This window comes from Manis javanica, chromosome 3 (assembly GCF_040802235.1).
Source record: "Manis javanica isolate MJ-LG chromosome 3, MJ_LKY, whole genome shotgun sequence".
Taxonomy (NCBI): domain Eukaryota; kingdom Metazoa; phylum Chordata; class Mammalia; order Pholidota; family Manidae; genus Manis; species Manis javanica.
Window position 1 is genome coordinate 200,024,238 of NC_133158.1, and position 14,015 is coordinate 200,038,252.

The 14,015-nt window shown below is 33.2% G+C and overlaps 1 protein-coding gene across 4 annotated transcripts in view; it reads left to right on the forward strand.

Annotated features, from left to right (window-relative positions):
* The window catches only part of TTC29 (tetratricopeptide repeat domain 29), a 265,346-nt gene that overhangs the window by 32,840 nt on the left and 218,491 nt on the right, over positions 1–14,015 (forward strand). The gene's annotated exons all lie outside the window — the stretch shown is intronic.

The window sequence follows — 14,015 nt, forward strand, 5'->3', positions numbered from 1 at the left end:
TAAACCATGTCCAAATTTGTGGGAAGTAGCTAAAGCAGTGCTTAAAGGGAAGTGTATAGCATTAAAATGCTTATTTTAGAAAAATAGAAATGTCTGAAGTCAGTGCACTATGCTTTTACTAGTGAAAAACTAGAAAAAGAAAATAAAGTTATTAGAGAAAAATGAATAGTAAAATGAGAGGAGAAAACAGAAAAGCAATAGAGAAAAATCAATGTAACTAAAAGCTCTTTCTTGGGAAAGATCAATAAAATTGATCAACCTCTAGTAAGACTGAGTAGAGACAAAGAGAGGACACAATTTGCCAGTTTCAGAAATAAAAGAAGGGACACATCACTACAGATTATCAAATATTTAAGTGTCAACTAGGGAATTCACTTTATGCTGATAAATTCAACAACTTAATATGAAATGACTAAATTTGAAAGACACTGCTTTAATTACTTAGGTAGAAATAAAAGAAGAGGTTTATATCTATTAAAGACGTTGAAACAATAGTTTAAAAACCTCCCACAAGTATAATTCCAGGTCTATATGGCTTCACTGGTGAATTTTACCTAACATTTGAGAAAGAAATAATGCCAGTTTAGCACAAATTCTTCAAGAAAATAGAAGTGGAAGAAACAATTTTTAAGTCATCCTATGGGCCTGGCATAAAAGCCATTACATAAAAAACAAAACCACAAAATAGTATCTGTCATGAAGATAGATACAAAAAATGTTAAAAGAAAAAATTAAGAGTTGGCTTGATCTCCTGCCAAGTGCACCATGCAAAGTCCTTTTCATTTGGCCTTGGTGCAAGGAATAGCCTGCCTGTCTCCCCGGACCCACGCACCTCAAAATGAAACCTGCCACCAGGGGAACCCCAAAAACACTTCCTATGTTAATATATCTAGAACTTCACTATTATGAGTAGGCAAACAACCTCTGGTGGAAATATCCCAATACAAAAGAAAATACCACAAAAGGAAAAAAATTAACAGAACATTCAACCTGAGTTGAAATAAAGTTTCTATAGGGAAAAGGAATCATAGTCCAGGGGTAAATATCCAAGAGAAAGTGAGAGGAGAAAATGGAGAGAATGGTAATAGCTATACAGACAGAAATAGATGTAATAGATACACATTACCAAGATAAAGAATTAATTTTTAGTTTCTAGTTTTCTGAATTATGAATGAGTTTTTAACTTTACTAAATAATTTTCTAGCATCTACTGTTACAGTATTTTCTAATTTTGAACCATTTTTGCAATTGTGGGATAAACCCAATTTACTCAGCATGGTTTTAGTTTGCTAGTTCTTTTTTGAGGGGAGAGAATGGAGGGGATAATTTTGCATGATATTGGCCTATAATTTTATTTTATTTTGTTACACTTTTGGGATCTTGTAAAACGAGCTAAAGAATTTTTCACCTTTTTCTATGCTCTGGAACATTTTGGATGAGATGGGGAATTTCTTGTTTATTGAAAGCTTAGTGAAACTCCTCTGCAAGACCAAAGCTCTTTTCCTTTGGTGGGCAGGAGATTAGGGAGAAGAGAGTTGACTTTCTGTTGTAATTGGTCTAAATGTCTCCAGCTAATCTTGATCATTGAATTTTGCTATTTTTAAATAAGTGCCATTTTATGTAGATTTTTATATTTAACATAAGATACTGAAGCATGGTATTTTCTAATAATGTTTAAATCTCTTCTGTATTTATAGAAATGTTCTCTATATTTTGGAGGTGGTATGAAGATAATAGTGGTTAATAACATAGGCTGTAGCATTAGACTGCTGGGGTTGATACTCCAGCTCCTCCGTTTACAAAGTTAAACTCTTTGTGCCAGAGTTTCCTCATTTGTAAAGTGGAGATGATGATGACGATAATGATGATGGTAATAATAATAATAATAACAACACCTATCTCATACAAATGTTAAGGTTTACATAAGGTTTACAGTATTGAGAAACATTATAAACATACAATTAAGTTATCCATTGCTATCATTAGAATTAGAAACTAAAAAAGAATGGCTTTTTCATTTTTGGTACAATTTTAGTGACTTATCTATTTTCTTTTCCTGATTATAGTTGCAAAGATTTGTCTTTTCACATAACCAGTTTGTTTCATTTTATTTTGGGTCTTTTTTGCTATTTTATTAATTTATGTATTTACCTTTAGTATTTCCTTCCCTATCCTTTTTTTCACTTCTTGTCATTGTTCATTTTGTTAGGTTATTTTTTTTCTAATATTCTGAGTTTAAAACTAGCTTCACTTGTATCAGTTGTTCTTGTTTTCCAGCAAATACATTTAAATTATAAACTTCCTTTCGAATACTATGATGACTTCTCCTCTAGGATTTGATATTTAGAGGTTTTTTCGATTATAAGTACATGGAAATTTGTGCGGTAGTTTCCCCTTTAGTCAGTGAGTAAATTAGAAATATATTTGTAAATTTACAGGTGAATAGTTTTTGCTTGTGGTTTTTTGCGGGATCAGGCTAGAGGACAGGATTGGGGAATGAATGGATCTTGTACTCAGTTAATGTGCCATATGTGATATAAATTCATGAAATTTCTAGTGTGGCCAGCACATGGTCAGTTTTTATAAATATTCCTTGTATATTAAAAAAATAAGCATATATTCTCTATTTGCTAGATGGTTCTATATAGGAAACTATCAGAATTTATTAGTTAGATTGAGCCTGTGATTTCAATTAAGCTAGACAATTGTTATTCAAATCCTTTTTTCCTTTGCTTTAATTTGTAATTTTGTAAAAAAAAAATGCATTAAACTCAGCTTCACCTTATTCTGTTAATTTTATATATTTGAAGCTCTGTTATTAGGTGTATTATTTCCTACTACTATATTTCTCTGTAAATCAAGCTATAATTTTTGTATGTGAATTGTTTGACATTAGTATCATCAATTTTTATTTTCTCATAAATATGTCTTTTTGTTCTTACAATTTTCTTATTGATGAATATGTCTGATTTGATACACCCTGTGATCTTAGTTATTGTAAGTAGAAATTTTCTAAATACTTGAAATAGCTGCAATAAAATTAATAACAGGAAAGTAAGATATTTATATACAGATATTGTCTGACCAAAACACAAAAATAAATTTTTGTTTTTATTATCTGTAAAATTATTAAGTGTTTTTACTAAATGTAAAACTAAATGAATGTTCTGGAAGTTTGATCATTGTGTGTATATATCTGTGAGAAATCCTGGCTTCGGTGTTCATATGTGCAATGCGCACCTCCTTTGTAATGGTAATTAAAGAGTGTGCAATATGAAATATTCCTTTACGTGGCTTACAATACAGTAGTTATCTTTTAAGCATTCAAGTTTGAAAGGGAAAAGTATATTCTTTATTTTTTTTTGATAATGGGGAAAATTAAAATATGTTTAGTGAAAAGATGAACTATTCCACAATAGAAAGTAAAAAACCCAAAAATATGAGATCATCTGCTGCCATAAGATAGTCAGAACTTAACATTTCTCTTCAGTTAAATTTACTACAGATTTCTCATCTAAGAAATATAGAATGATAGAGCTGGAATGGGCCTAAAAATAACTTGATTTAATTTTTTAATTTTATCCAAGAAAAAGGCAAGAGAGTAGATAATGAAGTACCAACAGGTAGTTTATAAAAAGGAGTTTCATAAAGGTATGTCTATTTTTTCTCATGACGAAATATCATTACCATATTAGAAGAAATGTCTAAGGAAATCTAAATGTAGGTTTTGTTATTTACCCTTACACTATCTTCAATTGCATTGCTGAAAAGAGCCTGAATAATGTTTTGTTTTCATTTTGAATTTACATGATTTTTCCTTTGTAATTTTAACATCAGTTATATTTTTCTTAAATACTTGCAATGTTTATAGCCCAGATTATACTGTTTTTTCTTGCCATCATTTTAATAACATGTAGGTATTATAAGAGAAATATGTTTGGAAGGAGAAACATTGGAATATATATGATAAAGCTATAGGTGTAGAGAATTGATTGGTTTACTTTTCCTAAAGAAATCTCCTCATGCACTTGTTTAATGTGAAAAGCTTTTTCTTGAAAAGGTTAAAAAAGTTCTAATCAACTTTTGTACATTATGTAGAACTTCATTTTCTAAACTCTGCAAAAGAAAGTTTCATATTTAATGGGAAATCATGAATTATTCCATTTATTATCTACTTCCTCCTTTCAAAGACATGATCTGGATAAAAGGCGGGGTGAATAATTTCAAAAAAACACAATGCATTTTTAATGGGAAGGTGCAAACTACAGATTCTCATGACTATTAGCAAGTGTAGAGGAAACAGAATTTTACTTGCAAAACTCGTGAAACTCTTGCAAAGATAAAATGTATGACATACTTTAGCAAAAAAGAAACACTGAGCTGGTTTTCCTTTTAATGCAACTTGTTTTTACTAAGTTTGTCTTTATATTTTCCAGCTGTACATTTTTATTAAAAGCTTAGTATTTCACTCAATTTATATAGAAAATTGATACTGTTTTTATTCATAAAGATGAATAGATCAAGAACTGAAAGAAAAAGTTTAAATGATAAAATGTGAGATGAAATCATCTAAATGAATTTTTTAAAATTTGGAGAGCAATCACAGAATTATGTTTCAAAAAACAGAGTGACTAGTGTATGGACTTTTATATTAATAAAAAATTGTCGATACTAATTTGGACAAAAATATGGAGTTGATGAGCTACATCATCATGTCTACACGTTTATAGTCTATTGTAGTCATGTAGTGTAAAACTTACTTTTTCCTCTTTTTCAATGTTTATTGTTATATTTGGATGCAGAATATAGCAATTATATTGCTTACTCAGATTTCTTTTTTTAGCATTATAATTCAGTCCAAAAACTAACATCATTTTCAGACTGTTTTTCAGTTTATGCTTAATTGATTTTCCTATAGTTGAAAGTTACAGAGTAATTTGAAAGAAAAGAACAAGAATCTACATGACTGCCTCAGTCAGTCAAAGGTACTGGTACGCAAGTGTGGTACTTTCACCAAAAATTCTTCTTAAACAGTGACATTTTCATTGCCTTTCCAGGTCTAGTCTTTGCTTAAAGCACTCTTGTAAAAAAGTTTGGGTTTCTCAAGGAAGTTTACAAGTAATAAGACCATTTTAAAGATTATACATGTAATTAGCCTCATCTAAGGAGCCTTCTATGAGTGCCTTTCCACTAAACTTAGAAAAGTTTTTTTAATGTGGTTGAGTTTGAGATTTTTCCAGCAAAGAAAATCAGTAAAAAAAATGTGTGTGACAGCTACATGGGTACATATTTTGGTAATACTTTATTTATATTGAATGATGAATCATTTATCCTTTCTCATGACAATTGTTGTGCTTCACATATTTGAATAGGAATCACTTGAGTAAATCATTTTTAACAGGGCATGCAAATTTTAAAATGCCCTTATTTTATTAAGGGAATTATTTAAAGCTGTTGTAAGGATTGCAGTCTGTACTTACCTGCTAAGTAACCATAGCTTTTCTCTGATATCAGGTAACAATCACCAGCAAAAATACCCTTTGACTAATAACATTTATTGATCTCACAAAAAATTACTGCCTTTTATGCTAAATATCAGTTATAACATAACTGAATCTGAAAAATAATCTTCGTTTTATTCTACTCAAACATTCCACATATCTGAAATAAAATCACCCGTGTTGAAGTAAATTCTTACTGTGCTATTTGGAGAATTCATTGCTGATTAAATTTAAAAAAATTTTTTGAAAATATTATATTAGTAATAGTCCCATTTACAAAATAAGAAGGGGTAAACTTCATTTCTTAGTTATTATTATTAGATTTTTTTAAATTAAGGGTTGAACTTGAGTTAGTTTTTTCCAAATGACATTTTTCAATTTGTTTTTATACTTTTAAAATGTTTAAAGTTTGACTATGCTTTCTAAATAACTTTATTAATAGAAGAAAATTTGTACTTTCCAAAAATATAGAGCAAAACTTGCATATGTAACAGTTTCCTCTAAAGATCAAAGCTAGTAAACTTCCAATTGTTTAGAAAATCACAAAAAATTCTATACTATAACCTCTTGGAGGGAAGATTTTATATATTTATTTTAAGTTATCAAATAAGTCCAGCTATCTAAAATGAGTCTAAATCTAAACTGAAACAAAAATCCTGCAATATTAATACTTATGTTCTTATTTGTTGATAACACTTTTACAGTGATTAGTTATTTATTTATACAATTGAAGGTGGTAACATTTATTTGGATAATCTAAATTTTTAGAAACAGTATAAGCTAATATACATGCATTAATGGTATTTCTTTGGAATGAAGCTAAAATGTTATGTATCTCAATCTTTATTAGAAGGTTTTTATGTAAATATATAGCAATATATAAAGTACATTATGATACAATATAAGTACAGCACAATAGATCCACCTTCAAAAAATTGTTTTATTTTCTCTTAAAACAAATATGACCAATACATTTCACAAAGAAAATCAAGGTCGTTACAATGGCTATGATATTTTAATTCCTGTTACATGGTTAGTCATAACTGTAATAATATTTTTACAAGAGTTATTGTGTTTATTGAAATATATGTTAGAACTATACATGAACTGCAGTGTTTATATTATCTTCATTGTTTGTTCACTTTTCATTAAGGAAGTTCTAAAATGTTTAGGAAAAATTAATAACAATTTTCAAGTCTAATTCTAAGATAATTATAAGAAAGGATAGACTCTTTGAATCTTTAACAAATTTGTATAGCAAAATCTACTTTTTGAGATATTAACATGCAAATAATTAAGTCATAGAGAAAATAAGTGGTGATTTTCATGTTATGTATGATTGGTGGATATACTGAGATGCAAAATGAATTTTAGAGAAACTATCAATTTTAAAAGTGCCTTTTATATGCACTTTACTTGGATTAATAAAAATCCCTCTTTAAATATGTGTATTTATCCCTAAGATGTATTTCTGCCTTTTCCAAACATGAGACTTGAATGGTTTGAAAACTGTTAATGTGTGATATGCCACCTGCCCTATTTACATTTTTAACAGTTGAGTATTTGTTAACTGATCTCATAGACAGCTATGTGTTTTGCTGTTACCAGATGGATGAGATGGAATACCATGCATAACTTTACATTTATCTTCTTTGAGTGTCACCTTATTTGCATATCAATTAAAATAATATCTGTATTAAGATGGATAATTAAAGTTATCAAATTTACATGATATGAGTGCAGTTTGCTAAATTTCCAGTAGATGCCCCCAGAGACCAGTCAACTCATTGGAAATCCTTTAAGCTTAAAATAAGCCTTTTTCATATTGAAATTTTTTCTTGGTATATTTTGAAATACATGGAAAATAAAAACCCTAAAGATTTCAACTCTCCAATGGTTATCACGCAAATATATGTGTGGCGATAGTAGTGTAATTCTTAATTAGTATTAGTTCTTAAACAGTAAACTACTATGACTAACAAATGTTAAAAACTTAAATGTATAAAAATTTTAGAATGCTTTTAGTATTCATTATAGTTCTATATACTTCAAACATAGTTAATCTTTTCTTTTGAACTTTTCTTTATATATATTGTTATGAGTAAGGGAATGCTACATCTTTCTTTGTTTTAGCTTTTTGGGAAAAAATATCCTTTTCACAGAAAACTATAAAACATACCCAAATTACTTATACGATTTTTTTTATCAGTGTGTGTATGTCAAGAAATGGATTTTTCCCCTATTCTAATTACATGTAATATTAACCTACACTGAAAAGTATGGGAAGAATAGTGACTCACTTTATAACATGGAAATTATATTAAACTGAAGCTATTAAAGTATTAATTTAAGAGTCAGTGCAATTATCCTGTAGGTGATTCCAATAACATTTATACCTACAATATGAATGTGATACTGTTACAACTGACATATGGATAACCCACTAGTGACTTATAAATATTAATTTAATGGAATAAAAGTATTATCTTGACTTTTGATTATATGTTATGTATCTTTTGAGTTTATCTTTGTCAGATTAAATAAAAATTTTATGATCTTCAAAGTATGATTTTTTAAACTGAACAGCTTTTGATATATGTTACTGAATATGAAATTTCACCTTGATACACTATTTCAGTTCATCCCATGAAAAAATATGTTAAATATATTAATCATATATTTGAATAGCTGATGATGAATTTTGATTTTGAAAGCCCATTTAATAACTATATAAATACCTATAAGTTCAGGGAAATAAGTTCTTGTATATATTCATTCCATTTATTCATGTTCTTCATATTTGTAGAAGTGTGTGCTTTTTACTCTTTTATATGTTCCTCTCTCTCAGTTTTTTTTCTATTTGTCTTTATACCCTTGTGAGAATCACATCTGTTTAGTTTGCTCTCGGTGAATGCTACTAACTGTCTACTTCCTCATTTTAAGGAAGGGGTTTCTCTGAGAGAGTCACAGAATGACACCAATCTCTTTCCCCAGTTCAGTGTAAACCTGGATTAGTATGGACAAATACAACTGCTTTCGGATTGGGGAGTTACATTGTAATTGTCTAATTGTGACACATTGCTAAACAATCAATGCAATAAACAAAATTGTGTGGTAGAGATCAAGGTAGAGATCAAGAAAAATCAACAGTGTTTGATGTAACAGAGGCAATGTGGTAAAGTGGGAAAATTCAGAATTTAAAGTGAGAGAAACCAGGGTGCAAATTCCATCTCTGCCACTTGGTAGCTTTATGGCTTTGGGCAAGTCACAACCTCACTGAAGATACTTTCTTTATCTTGATAATGGAAGTTGTACTTTGTAGAGTTATTGTGTGAGTTGGAAATTAAGTCTACATATTGTCTGACACAATGTAAGTGCTTTATAAATAGTAGCTATTCAAAATGGTTTAAGGCAGAATTTTAAAATGATACAATACCTCTATGGCCATTTATCAAAAAGTTCCCCATTTCCAAGCATTACCACAAATTCAACTGCTAAGAGTTCTGTCAGATTTTTCAGTTTTACTTTCTGTAAATTTAGAGATTTGTTTAAAGATGTTAGAATTTTTTTAGATAAATTTTTATGTAAATGCAAAATACACAAAATCTCCCCTGAAGAATGCCTTTATAGTAATAAAATTCCATGTGAAATGCATGATCATTTAATTCCATTCCTAAATCTATTTTTCTTAAGCTGCATCCCTTAATCCAGTGTCTGCAGTGGCAAAATTTCCCTAAGGATATACATTTATAGATGCTCAGCATGCCTGTGTGTGTCACAACGTCGTCTTCCATGAATGGCATGTTTTCTGTCAGGAGGACTTCTCAAATTTCATAATATCAAATCTCTACATAAATCTTCCCATATTTCTCAATTTCCACCCAGTATAATGACTTCAGGTTAAGGAGATATTCTTCTGATACTTAAAAAGAACATATTTTAATTTAGACTAATACTTGCTTTAATATGTAAGTGAGGCCAAAGACTGATAACTCTATGTCCAAATAAAATACAAAAAACACAATGAATGAGAATTTTTATAGTTCTATTTGTAATTTTAAAAAATTCCTTTCCATAAAGCAAGTGAATTTTGGTTATGATTCTCTGTCCTGAGAAATCCAAATATAGTGGTGGAAATTGATGTACATTTTTATTTTCAGATGATACATTTTAATAAAAAATTGCTTTCATTGGAAATAAATTGCATTAACTATGAAAACTTAAATAGGAATGTGTTAAGTAAATGATTATTTGCTCTTTCTTGCTCTAGAGTATTTGTAATGGGGTTTAAACAATGATGTGTACATATGCATGTGTGTGTACACATAAATGGGTATATAAAACAGATTATAGCATAGGTCTGTATGCAATTTTAAATACATTTCTACTTGAAATCTCTTCTGCAAAGAATAGTCTTTTTTAAAAATGCATTGGAGATTTTAAAAATTGATATTAGTTTTCTATCATGGATGTTTTGAGGTTGAAAGATATCTTGAAAACATTTGTAGTCCACTGCCTTTCTGAATCCCTTCATGTTCTTTGGTAATAGGCAATGGAAACTGTTCTGACTAAATGAAGTCGAAATAATTTTATTGGAAGGATATTAGGTAACTTAGCTGAATTTAGGGAGAACCTGGCTCAGATAAAAAGGACGAGGCAAGAGACCCCTGAAAGGATGTAGGTTGCAAGAACTACTTGAGGCTGTCAGGATGTCGTTGCCGGGCTGACCGAGCCCCAACGACCTTCTACACATTTGTGTTTCTTGCCTCAAGATTTAAAATCCTGGGACAGACGCCAGTTGGCTTCATTTGAATCGCCGACCCAGCCCTTGGCCCAGGAGTCTTTGCAGTCGAGTCCTACCAAGGCGAGCCCCGGTGTGGGGCGGGTGACTTCCCGAAGTACTTTGGCATGCTGCCACCTGCGGCAGTGGAACCAAATCCAGCCGAGGCGTTCTCACCTTCCAACTGTGGGAAATAAGGCTTAGACAGCGATTTGCTGCTGCATTTCTGCCCCAGCTCGGGTTGGAACTGAGATGGCCTCCAGACGTGTATTTAATTTTATTGTTTAAAGTTAATGTTCTGATTTTTATTTATTTCTGATTTTCTGCGGTTTTGTCCCAGAATGATTTCTTCATTCACAAGAAAACATACTGGCAGCCAAGGCATAAACATACACAGGTGGCACTGCTTGTTTGGAGCAAGGCTGGATCTCCAGCCCCGTGTCCTCTCAGACCTCCTGCTCCCCAAGCTGCCCCCTTTTGGGGGTACTGCTGGGATGTCCCTTTAGCCTCCTCAAACTGAAGTTATTAGAACCCAAACTTACAAGTTTTCCCCAAACCTACTCATCCTTTTGTGTTGCCCCCTCAGCCTGTTTCCTGTCACCTGTTACCCAGTCCGAAATCCAGCCTCTCATCCGGCCCCTCCCTTTCTTCACCCCCAACATCCACTCAGTTACCAAGTAATAGGTATTATTTTTTATCTCCTATATACGTATTGAATCCATCTGCTTCTATTCATCCCCCTCATCTCCTTCAGCCCCTTGGCCTCTCCTTCCCAGGACCACCGGCGCCTCCCATCTCTTCTCCCTACCCCCCTATTCTATCTCCTCCCAGTCATGTTCTTGGACCAGCCGTGAATTTCAGTCACACGCCCAAGGATGCTCAATTACTTTTAATTCCTGGCCCTGAGGCTTGATCCTCCCTAGTGTAAAAATCCAATCTTGTCCCTCTCAGGTAAAGCCAGTCCAATTCAGTGATTTCTCAGGTTATTCAAGACTTTAACACCTGTCCCATCACCCTATTTTCCTGTATAGAAACAATGCACTGTTGGTGCAGGGTGGAGGGGAGTCGAGTTGCTAGATTTAGCAAATAAAAATGCTGGATATACACTTCAATTTGAGTTTCAAAAAACAAAAACTTTTTTAGTATAAATAAGTATGTCCCAAGCACTATTTGGAGCATACTAATACTAAAGAATCATTTGTTGTTTACCTGATAGTTAACTTTAACTGGACATCCTGCCTGGTTTTAACTGGCAACTCCAGGACTTAGGGTTTGTCAGCATTTACTTTCAGATCTTTATCTAGGACCTTGTGATAGACACTGAATTTGCCTTTCTAGTACCATTCCTGCTGCCTTCTTTGCTAACGTATAACTCCAGTTTTTTGGTGGGCAGCAATGTGCTCAAAAACAGGCCGGATATTTGTTTTTCTAATCCCCTTGCAGCAAGGGGTGGCCATGTGACCTAGTTCTGGCCAATGAAACCACAGTGAGAATCCCCCAGGAGTTGCAGGAATGCTTTCTTTTCCCTAGTGCTAGGGAAAGACACAGCTGGTACCACCCCATATTCCCCTTTTTCTTGCCTTGACAGTGGACATGATATTGAGATTTATAGCAGCCCTCCAATGACCAGCATGGGCCCTAAACTTGCCATGCACTGAACCCAGGCCAATAGCTGCCTACCCTTAGGCATCGTGTGCTGTGAGAAACAGAAACCTCTACTTTTCAAAGGCACCGTCAGCCAAGTTTTCTCTTACTTGTAGTTGAATGCATTCCTGACCTTTGGGGCTCTACAGGTTTCCATCTCTGATGTGCTTTTCTCTCAGCTCTGGAAATATGCTGACCTGAGTCCTCAGGAGCTTCCCACTGCTGCTTATTCTCAGAATTATAATGGTGTCCTCCTTCAGGCCCCAGTGGGTAGCTTTTTAGCACATGTCCCCTTGTTTCGGCCGGTGACATTGTGGCTTATATACCAGCGTTCTCTTTCCATTAACTTTTGTGTCACACGTGGAGACCACTAGACTTTATGGCATTCTACTCATACCATTCAGGGGCTCTGGGAAACTATAGGGTCAGTTCTGGTCCACTGGTGCTGAGAAACCCTATACAGTGACTTTTGCTGCCTTCCCATGCCCTTGTGTAGGAACAAGTGGAAAGGAGGGGAGAGAGAGGACATGGCCCTTTGCAGCGCCTCACTGCTCCTTCTCCTTACTCTCCTCTATCTCAGCTGGAAGGCAGAAACAAACAAAAATCTGTTACTTCTTTTCTCTTCCCCATTTCATATATTTTTGGCCTCATACATGATGGTGGCTTTTGACCTTTGGCCCAGGAATGGGGTTTCCCTGTTCTCTTTCTGGATAAATGCTATAGCAATAGGTGCCCTGCAACTGGCTTCCAGATGGGGGAGGGTTCCGGTTCGGCTGGGACACTCCCTCCAGATGATTTTCTCAGATTGCCATCTCATGGAGTCGTGTCCACGATTCAAACCCTTCAGTGGCTCTGCCTCACTCCTAACTTGGGGTCCACATTTCCTACCATGGCACTGAGGTCTCTTCGTGATTTGAGTCCTGCCTTTTTTTTTTTTCCCAACTTCTCTATTACCGCTCCCCTCTTTATCACTTGTTATGTGTTTTGTTCCATACCTAAGCTGATCCACTGAGAAAGCTACTCCTGGTGGATGGAGTCTGGGCATTTTTGTTTTGTTTGCTTTTTAAACTCTTTAGGTGAATCAATTACATAGCCAAAAGTTGAGAGCCATAGTGCCGGATTTCACAGTTCTCAGACGTTTTCACATACATAATTCCATTTTGTTCTTAGAAAGATCCTGTGATAGAGGCAAGGCGTATATCAATATACATTTTATGTGTGAGAAGAAATATGGTCATAACCGGCTCTATCTTAGGTATTCTAATTTTAGGTTGTTTCCATCCCACACTAAAATTTTTATTGCTAGCAATATCACCTAATGTTATTTGTTCTAAATATTTAATTGTCTCCTAATTTTTTTAAAATGAAATAATTAGTAAAAACTTACGATTTGGCCTCTTGATTGCTCATTTCGTGGAATAATAGCTACTACACAGCTTTTATCCCCTACCCTGTTTATTTCCTATATGGCAGTTTTCATCATCTGAGATTATTTGTTTACTTACCTGTTGGTAGTGTTTTCCCACTTGAATACAGACTTCACAAGGGGATTGAACCTATTTGGTCTACAACAGTGCTTGACACTTAGTAGAAGAGTCAATAGCTATTTGTTGAAGGATTAAATGTAATACTCATTTGTCATTTTACCTCCTTGCATATCATTTATTAAGTTAGAAGAGAATTATTAAACTAACAAATCATTAACTTAATCCTAACTGAAAATAATTTTAAAATATGTCTGGTAATAGATCTCATCATTTTCTGCATGAATGAATGAACTTCTATCACATACTGTGAAGCCATTTACTACAGAATGCATTTTTTTATATGAAATGAAATTTTAATTTTTGCTTGGCTTATTACAGGCTTCTTGTTTTGGTGGGAGGCTAGCTTATCATATATTTTTGGATATTGTCAGTTGCTGTGGTCTGAATGTTTATATCCCCCATAATTCACATGTTTAAGTCCTAACCCCCAAAGGAGATGGTATTAGTAAGTGAGGCCCTTGGGAGGTGCCTAGGTCATTAGAGAGGAGTCCTCATGAATGGGATTCAGAGAGATCCCTAGCCTCCCCACGCTGTGAGGACACA